Source organism: Nuphar pumila, chromosome 15 (assembly GCF_984573655.1).
Source record: "Nuphar pumila chromosome 15, dmNupPumi1.hap1.1, whole genome shotgun sequence".
In the NCBI taxonomy this organism is placed as follows: Eukaryota; Viridiplantae; Streptophyta; class Magnoliopsida; order Nymphaeales; family Nymphaeaceae; genus Nuphar; species Nuphar pumila.
Genome location: NC_143263.1, coordinates 14,566,798 through 14,577,477, shown reverse-complemented (window position 1 = coordinate 14,577,477; position 10,680 = coordinate 14,566,798).

Below are 10,680 nucleotides of genomic sequence, written 5' to 3'. Positions count from 1 at the left end.
TTTCTAAGCTCAGTCACGCATTTACTATTTTCAAGTAACTATATATGTTGTCAATATATAATGAATATATTTATTTAAGGTCTTATGCAGTATCCCTTTTTATGAGTGCTCTAAAAACAACCTCAATCTTATAAAAGGCGACCCACACCTTCACACTTATATAGGTGAGTCTGCGAAAAGTAAAAATCGGGTGAAGGAAGGAGATATGAATTTGGCGTTCTTTCATGCTCCAGTTTGAGGGAGAAGGAAACGTAATAACAACATCTCCATTTAGAATAAAGGTGATGTTCTTACTGATTTTTCGCAAATCCAAGAGGTTGGTCGTGATTTCCTCTCAACAATCCTTTCCAAAAAGTGTGACAGGTGTTGGAGATTTAGTACTCTCTGTCTTGATCGTGGAGCCAAAGTTTGGAGGCGTGCAGCAATGGTGTTGTCTTGAAAGCGACAGTTACCCCACTAGGATTGATCCCAGGTGCAGTATGGTTGAACACAACCTCACTTTCGAGATAGAACTAAGCTTGCATCTCTCGTGCAATACTAACCTCTCCTAGCACTGGGTAGGTTAGTCACCCCGACACAATTACCCTGAACAACTTCACAATGAGAGAGAGAAGGAGAGCAGAAAGAAGAGACTTGTCTTTGTATATTCTTTGTAAGGTAGTTGGGTATTCCAAACCAAATAGTGCAAGGTAACTCGACCATTTTGGGTGGCCACCATCCCGATATGGGTGTCATGTCTCACTAGTGTCCCAACAGGAGCAATCACCATCCCAACATGAGTGCCACATGTCACTGCATCCCATCATGGGCGGCCACCATTCCAAAATGGGTGTCATGTGTCACTTACGTCTCATCATACTTAAACATAGAGACTATCCAAATAGGATAGGTATCGCCTCACAGAAAAGTCACAAAGGACATTTGACTGCCTTGGTCAAATATAAAAACCTTTTTGAAAAAACCTTTAAAGAGATAATTTTATAATATAAAAAAATGTCCAAAACAAGTGGCGAGAAAAGGAAGATAGCCCAAGGCCAAGGCTGAGTCTGGGTTCGGGTTCAGATCCAAATCCAAAGGATTAATTATTAATAAAAGTTTATTAGACAAGCCCAAGATCTAATGCCCTTCCCTCTAAGGCAACTATTCTCGTTTCAATCTTTTGGAGTTTTTTAAGAATGATCACTATGAAAATAAACATTTTCATAAAGTGGGTTTTTTCCTTCAAAAGGCCTTCTCAAACAACTTGGCAAAAGAAAGGATTATTTTGCCAAAAACCTTGATTCCAAATTGATATATTTTGAGCCAAATAACAACAATCCCCTACGTGAGTCAAAATATAGGATAGGAGGGAAGAACAAAGTTTTTCATGAAAGTTAACCTTTCGGTTTGAACCTACACTTAGTGTGAACAAGATTCAGACAATCTCATAAACTAATTAGCTAGCCGCTTTGAACTTGGTCTCTAATGTGGACTTTCTAGGCTGTCACACATATACTCCTTTCAAGTAACTATATATATCACCAATATATAATGGATGCATTTTATTTAAGGTCTTATGAAGTATCCCATTTTATGAGTGCTCTAGAAACAACCTCAATCTTATAAAAGGTGACCCACACCTTCACACTTATATAGGTGAGTCTGTGAAAAATAAAAATCGGGTGAAGGAAGGAGATACGAATTTGGCATTCTTTCATGCTCCAGTTTGTGGGAGAAGGCAACATAATAACATCATCTTCATTGAGCATGAAGGTGTTGTCCTTAATGAATTTTCGCAAATCCAAGAGGTTGGTCATGATTTCCTCTCAAAGATCCTTTCCAAAAAGTGTGATGGGTGTTGGAGATTTAGTATTCTTTGTCTTGATCGTGGAACCAAAGCTTGGGGGCATGGAGCAATGGTGCTATCTTGAAAGCGCCAATTGCCCCACCAAGATTGAACACTGGTGCAGTATGGTTGAACACAACCTCACTTTCGATATACATCTAAGCTTGCATCTCTTGTGCAATACTAACCTCTCCTAGCATTGGGTAGGTTAGTCACCATGACACAATTACCTTGAACAACTTCATAATGAGAGAGAGAGAAGAAATCCTACATGAAATAAGAGACTTGTCTTTGTATATTCTTTGTAAGGCAGTTATGTATACCAAACCAAATAGTGCAAGGTAACTCGCCCATTATGGGCAGCCACCTTCCCGATATGGGTGTCACGTGTCACTAGTGTCCCATCATGAGCAATCACCATCCCAACATGGGTGCCACGTGTCACTGACATCCCATCATGGGCAGCCACCATTCCAATGTGGGTGCCATGTGTCACTTATGTCTCATCATGCTTACACGTAGATGCTACCCAAATAGGATAGGTGTCGCTTCCCAGAAAAGTCACAAAGGACATTTGACTGCCTTGCTCAAACATAAAAACGTTTTTGATAAAATCTTTAAAGAGAAAAAATTGTAAGGTAAAAAAATGTTCAAAAAGAGTGGCGAGAAAACAAAGATAGGCCAACACCAAGTCCAAGGCCAAGGCCAAGGCTGAGTCTGGGTTTGAATTCGGGTCCAAATCAAAATCATTAATGATTAATATTTAATGATTATTAAAAGTTTATTAGACAAGCCCAAGATCTAATGCCCTTGAGGGTGTTTCTCTCTAAAGCAACTCTTCTCATTTTTAACTTTTGAGATTTTTCAACAATGACCAATATGGGAATAAACATTTTTATAAAATGGGTTTTTTCCTCCAAAAGGTTTTCTCAAACAACTTTCCAAAAGAAAGGGTTATTTTGCTAGAAACCTTGATTCCAAAGAGATATATTTTGAGCCAAATGACAACAATCCCCCACATGGGTCAAAATATAGGATAGAAGGGAAGAACAAAGTTTTTCATGAAAGTTATATCCATAAATGAAGGTACCTTTTGGTTTGAACCTACACTTAGTGTGAACAAGATTGAGATAGTCTCGTAAACTAATTAGCTATCAGCTTTGAACTTAGCCTCTAATGTGAACTTTTTAGGCTGAGTCACACACATACTTCTTTCAAGTAACTATATATGTCATCAATATATAATGGATGCATTTATTTAAGGTCTTATGCAATATCCTATTTTATGAGTGCTCTAGAGGCAACCTCAATCTTATAAAAGTCGACCCACACCTTCACAGGTGAGTCTGTCAAAAGTAAACATCTCTTTAAACCACTTTAGCTAATCTGGCTTTGAGATCTCATTAAGTGCGAAGAGGCTCATACTCATATCACAAGTTTTTCGTGCATTTATATCAGAATGTGACAAGATACTCTTTATCTTTATATATTCCTTTGTGCTCACCCAATTACTTCAGTGACTTTTCTTTCCATTGAACCAAGAACTTAGGTGACCCAAGTCACTCGTTTGGGTTTTCATCATTGGTAATCTTTTTAGTGGGTTTTAATCTCATTCCCTCATATATACTTTTAATGATTTTAGGTGAAAGGCCTTTTGTAAGTAGATCTGCCAAATTTTGACAATATTTCACATATTTCACTAAAAATTACTTATAGCCTGAGTAAATTATTCACAGTATTGTACTTTAGACTGATATGTCTAGATTGTCCATTGTATATGTTGCTCCATGTTTTATATATAGCAGCTTAGTTGTCATTGTGAATAGCTACAGCAGGCAAGGGTTTGCTACCCAATGAAATCTCAATCAAGAGGTTCCTTAGTCATTCATCTTCCACACTAGCAGATGCTAGTGCTATGAGTTTAGCCTCTATAGTGGATTCAGTTATAATGGTTTGCTTCTTGAAAGCCCATGATATAGCCCCAGATCACCGGGTAAAGACCCATCCGCTTATGTTTATCAAGTTATTCCTATCCTAGATTCAATTAGCATTGCTATAACTTTCAAGGTTAGTGGATTCCTCTTTATAGAATAATCTATAATCCAAAGTCCCTTTAAGTTACTTTAGGACCCTAAAAAACACATCCCAATGTTCAGGTCGTAGATTGGTAGTATATTTACTTAGTTTATTTATGCAAAATGCTATGTCTAGTCTAGTTTTATTCATAGCATACACAAGTGTATTTAGATAATTTAAAACTAGGATTAAGTGGAGTGTCAACGGTCTTAAAATCAAAATAGTTAAATTTTCTAAGCACTTTCTCAATATAACACGATTGAGTTAGTGTAACCCCCCAAAATTCTAATCGAAAACACATAATTTTTTTTTTACAATAATGAAAACATTGTGTTGCTTTTGATAGAACTTTAGGCTAGTTACAGATCATACAATCATCTCAACTGAATTAAAATATGAATAACCTTCATCACTAAAATGAGTTGAGTCCCAAATAAATTAACAATTTATTCAGAGTATCTCAAGTCCAAAATAAATAGTAATTGTTTTCTAAAAAGTATTCCTGAGAAAGGAAAATGATTTGACCTTGATACTGTCGCAACATCTCATTATCACAAGGCTTCTCAATTAATACCTACATATTTATAAGTGGAGTCAGACTTATCGAGTCTCAGTAAGAAATATAATTGCGCAGTACATATGGATAAAACCAATAATAAATAGAACATGCATTCATTCACATACATACTTCAATTAAACAATTATCTTAATCAGAACATGATATCAATTTCAAAACCATTAAGCAGTTATTTCAATTAGAACATTCTATCAATTTCAAATATATGTCACAGTTTAACTTAGATGCAAATATCTTACATGTGCTTAGGGTAATGTATATGATTGAGCGTCAATATGTGATAGATATGTATGTCATTGTATTGTACATACACATATTTTTGTGTTGTTATTCATGCATATGCAATTGAGGCATGCATGTGAATGCTAGTATTATGCATATTTGTGAGTGTATGTAAGAGGCATACGCATGAACACGAGTGACATGATACATACATATGCAATTACAATATACATATGAAAATTATGTTTTTATTTGTGTGCATGTGTCAAGACGACATACGTATGAGCATATAATTGTGCGTGTATGTGATTAAGGCATACTTATAGACTTATATGACGTGTATGTATGCAATCGTGGCATACATACAAGAAAATAGAATTTGGGTGGTTTATGTATAACTGATTGTTGATATGTGGTATATGTGTATGCAAATGAAACATATGTACGAAAGTTTGATGTGATGTGTGTGTATGTCAGTGTGACATACATATGAATGTTTGAGATATTTGTGTGTGTATGCTAGTATGGCATATGTATGAATGTTGAGGTAATACATACGTATGCAAGTTTGGCATATGTATAAACAAGTGTTAAAATGGATATGTATTCAATTATGCATACATATAAATATATGTTGATGAGAACTGAACATATGCAATTATGTTATACGTACAAATATATAATTGTTGTCAATAGGCAGCATGTACATATGCAATGATGTCATACGTGTGAATACTTGGGTGACATTATGTATGTGTATGTAATTGAGACATATGTGTGAACACTTGTGTTATTAAATGTGTGCATGTGTCGGATCGACACACGAATGATTGTTTATTTGTGCTCATATGCAATAGAGGCCTACGCTTGATTTTTGTGATGCAATGTACATGTAGTTGTTGTGTTTTTCTCTTATATGCTTCTACCTTTTCTTTTGCCTCATACACAATCACACTGGTTGACATTTTTTGCCTAATATGCTTTATTTTCTTAATCAATTTCATCAGCATAAGACAAAGTCTTTCTAAAAGAGGCACTAGGGGCTTATCATGTATGGGGAGAATCCAAGAATTGAAGCATTATGTTATATTAATATTCAAATGCTTCATGCAATATCCAATATAACATCTACAAAAAATATAGGAGATGGCATACTTTAGTCATGGGTGCCTATATGTGATAATAGTCAATTTTGTTTACTCTCTAAACTTGTCAATGTGTCTGAATTCGTGCTTAATAGACTTCAAAACCCATACTCATGACTCTTTGGACTCCTTATCTACAACTACAAATGCTATAAAAAATATCTAACCACAAACGCTTTAATGAATTTCAATTGTTCTTCATTGTATGTGAATCCATTAAATGAGAACTTATTCAACCATGTCTCATTAGTACAAAAACATAAAATAATTTTACTATCAAATAAATGTTTATATAGCTTTTACAAAACACTAAAGGTTCAACTTTTCAATTGTCATTTGTGTATCATTTGCACCTGCCATTAATTATCCGATATCATCAGTGTCTTGGTCTTCTCCTATCCTTTATGAGTCATCCTCATCTGACATAATATAGTCATCATAATTATCTGATTCTCCACTATCAACGTGATCATTGTTACAATTAATTGATTGTTCGAATGCATAAACTAAATCAACAATCATTATATTTATCACTTTATTTGCTTTTATGCATGCAACATTTCTAGATTTTTAAATTTCATGATTAACTATAAAAATAACACATTCAATATCACACCTATATCTCAAATATAAATTACAAAGTCCAACAACTTGTACCTAGTTATGTCATCTGCCTTAGAAGGTTGGATGTTGTTAAAACTACTATAATAAAGATCAATAGCATTGGTTTGTTGACATAGTTGTACATCATCTATAATAATCCTTTGATTATATACAACATCAATTGTTCATGAAGGTTCTTCATTGCCTGCACATATAAAATTTATATCCCTAATTGGTTTGGGAAACTACATGCCCTCTGCATGCATGTTAAGAACAACAATATTGCTCACTGCTTGGGACAGATGAATGTTCACCAAAATACTAAATTCAATAGATGATGCCTGAGTTAAATGCATATTCTTTATAGGATTCTCATCATTTTTATCATCAACTCCTTTATATACATCACTTTCAACTGCTTTTTGTTTAGATATGAAAGCAACTACTCATTATTTAACTCTGAGAGCCTCCAAGTAAACATCACCACTAAATAACAATGATTCTAAATCATAATCGTCCAAAACATTTATCCATATTTGTTGGTTGTCTATGTTTGAAGAATAATTATACCATAGGCTCAATAACTCTTCTACATATCCGATTTTACAAAACATCAAAGCCACAAATTCCTTAAACCTACTATTTTTGAAAACCACTATAGATCTCTAATTAGTGTGATTAGTGATATAGTAACGTACTTTAACACTTTTAGATGTCTTCATTAACTGCTTACACCAACCACACAACATATCATTCATCTAATGAAAATTGCATGGAACAAAAAAGTCATCTAACCTATCATTTATACATTCAATTAAAAAAACTAACAATAACCACTCTAAAAACCAACTACCTACAAAAACCCTAACCTTATTGAATATTTGTGCACAGTCAACCTAGTCCCATCACACTAATTAAATGCTTGTGTATAGTCAATCTTAACTCCATTACCCCAAGACAAAACTATCAAATATTAAATAAAAGATAAGAAAACAAACATAAATCATCTACAATACCAACAAATATATATCTATAAAATAACCCTTAAATAGTAAATCTTAAACAAAATTTTTAGCACCAAATATTAATTAAAACACAAGCAAACATACATAAATCTTTCACGGCAACAACCAAATACAAATACTACAAGGTTGTATTAAATATATATATCTACAAAAAAATAACTTAAGATTGCAAGAAAATAATGTATATATATATATATATATATAATAGAACTCACTTCAAGACCTAATCGAAAGTTGACCAAAAGAGTGTTGTAACCTCATCGAAATGTTGCAAGATGATTTCACAAGAATCGACGCAAAGAGAAAAGTCATACTATATTTATGAAGGTTGTATTGTATTTGCGAAGGTCATATTATATTTGTGAAGTTCTAATCAGAGTGTGAATGTTAGGCACATTCACAACATGTATTTGTGAATGTCAACGGACATTTGTAGACCTCCTCAAGAAGTATTTACTTAAAGGAGGTTTGCAAGTTATATTTGTGAAGGACATACTGTATTTGCAAAAGTCTCATCAGAGTGCACACATCGAGGACATTCATAATAGGTATTTGTGAATGTCATCAGACGTTTACAGACTTCCTCAATGAGTATTTAGTTAAAGGAAGTTCATAGGTTATATTTATGGAGATCGTACTATATTTTTGAAGGTATCATCAGAGTGTGAATGTCAGAGACATTCACAACAAGTATTTACGAATGTTAACAAATATTTGCAGACCTTCTCGAGGAGTATTTACTTAAAAGAGATTTGCAGTTTATATTCACGAAAGTCATACTATATTTGTGAATGTTGTACTGTATTTGAAGAGGTCTCGTCAAAGTGCAAATGTCGAAAACATTCGCAATAGGTGACTGCGAATGTCAACACACATTAGCAGAGCTCCTTGAAGAGTATTTACTTAAGTGAGGTCTGCATGTTATATTTGCAAAGGTCATATTGTATTTGTTAATGTTGTATTATATTTGCGCTACATTCTACCTATATAACGTGCGAACCTCAGCAGGTCTGCATGTGCGAAGACAACAATATCATAAAAAAGTTGGTTATCGGCGATTTTGGATATGTGAAAGATTTTATCAAATTTTTAGGTATTTTGGAAAGCATGCCAGTTTGCAAGAACAGTATAGTCATTTTATGATTTTTCTTTTCCTTTTCCCTCTTTCTTCCTTCTTATACCTTGTGCACGTAACATTCATGTTGGCTTTGTGATTTGTTGCTACAATTTCACCAATTTACTACAAATGTCTCACTTCAGCCCATGCCTGTTCCACATGACTGATTGGCCAAATGGACCAAGGGTTTGGGACACAAGTTGCCTTTAAGATCTAAGCCTATTAAGAATCGGACTGAAACTCGGCTCGTTAATAAACGAGGCGAGGCTGTCAGGCTGGGTCACCCCAAAAACCCGATGGGCCAAAGCTAAAAGAGTTCAGGTCGGGCAGAATCGCCTCCATTGCCCACCGCCAGTCGCAGCCTCAATGATCATACATGGAACAAAATAGTAATCACGAATTTCAAAGCTATTGTGTGGCCAGATATAAACAAAAACTTCAACATGATCCAAGCAAATAACATCATGTTTCTTGTCCTGTTGGAAATTTTCCATAATTTTTTTTATAGGAATGCACCAAAAAAGGCTACATAACAAATTGGAGAACACCAATGATGTAAAAGTCTGGCCAAATCGGCCAGCTTTTAGCAGTCCAATTTTTCGTGTAAAACCCAAAGATCAAACTGGTATAAAACTCCTAAAAGAGCTGGCGTTTTAGGTTGAAACCAAACCTACCCATTACTTTCAATAAATCCTAATCTTATCTCAGCTTTTCAATCGATTACCACTCAAATAACCATTTGTGCTCTTTTTTCTTCTTATCTACAATATTATTACACAATAAGTAGTTTTTTCATTACTCTAGAGAGAGAGAGAGTCTATTACTTTCTTATCTTGGCTAGAAAAATAAACCCTAAAATACCGGTAACTCTCTTTATGATTTTTATAAATAGTTATAATTCTATTGGATAGTAGGAAAACCTAATCAGATCCGAGTACTTTTTATGCTGTGATTTTAGATGAACCTCTATTATCTTCTTATCCAATTTGAGTTTTATATTGGATAGCACAGAGGATTTTGCGACCCTTTATCTAATTTTAGTTGCCGAGGTCCACAACCACCACCACCATTATAGAAATGACATTGCGTGCATCCAACTTCACCACTATCACCATCCTTTTGTTTCAAGAGAAACACCACCCTCACACCCACCCACTGTCTGGCCTCTAGTTGGTAAAACCCTTGAAAGGTCTCCCTTGCCCACCAGAGAGTTCACCCAGCTTTGACCTTGCGTCATAGGACCCATGGGTTTTGGACTTGTGATGTCCCGTCAACATGGCGGCATTTACAATTCACCCCCGGCAGTCGAGGGGAGCCCTTGTGGGTTACTATCACCATCATTACCATTTACTAGAAACCAACAACTATGAGTTTTTTAATAATCCTTGCATGTTTCTTTATTTTATTTATTTTTAATATTATATATATTTTTTCTTATTTAGATATTTTATTTATAAAATATACTAAAAAAGTCAGTCATCTAAGTCTTGCCGAGTCACCTGGTGGGACAACTATGTGTTAGGGTGATCCTGAGACGAGTGTGGCTAGTTCTCTTTCTCTCTATAAAGTACAAGTTTACAAGCTCTCGCTCAGTCTATTTCACTTGTTTTTTTCTTCAAAAAGCATTACAGTAGTCACATTGCATCTGCTATGTTAGGTGATCAAGGCCTCATCCATCATCGATCATACACTGATATTCAAGCAACTTCAGAATCCGCAAAAATGTTGGGAGGAAGAGGACTTATTGGTGACAAATGATCTACGAGGATTCTGTGGTTTTGTGCCATAGGAAGCGCAATAGGTATACTTTCTTTCTATTTAATTACAGTTGCGGGACACCGTCTTTCCATGGTTGTTGTCATAAATTTGCAATCTTCTCCAAGCAACGCAATTTAACACATTTGCTTGCAATCCTTTTGGTGGGTGTGTTTGCTTTTGTTTAGGTCTTTACATGATTGCTTTGCAAAGAAGGGCGCATAACATGGAGGGGGCAATGGCTGAATACAATAGGAATTTGGAGTCTAGTGGAGAGCAATCAAGGGGCGAGGATGTATAAGACAGATGATACCCATAATGCCAAGTTAGATTCC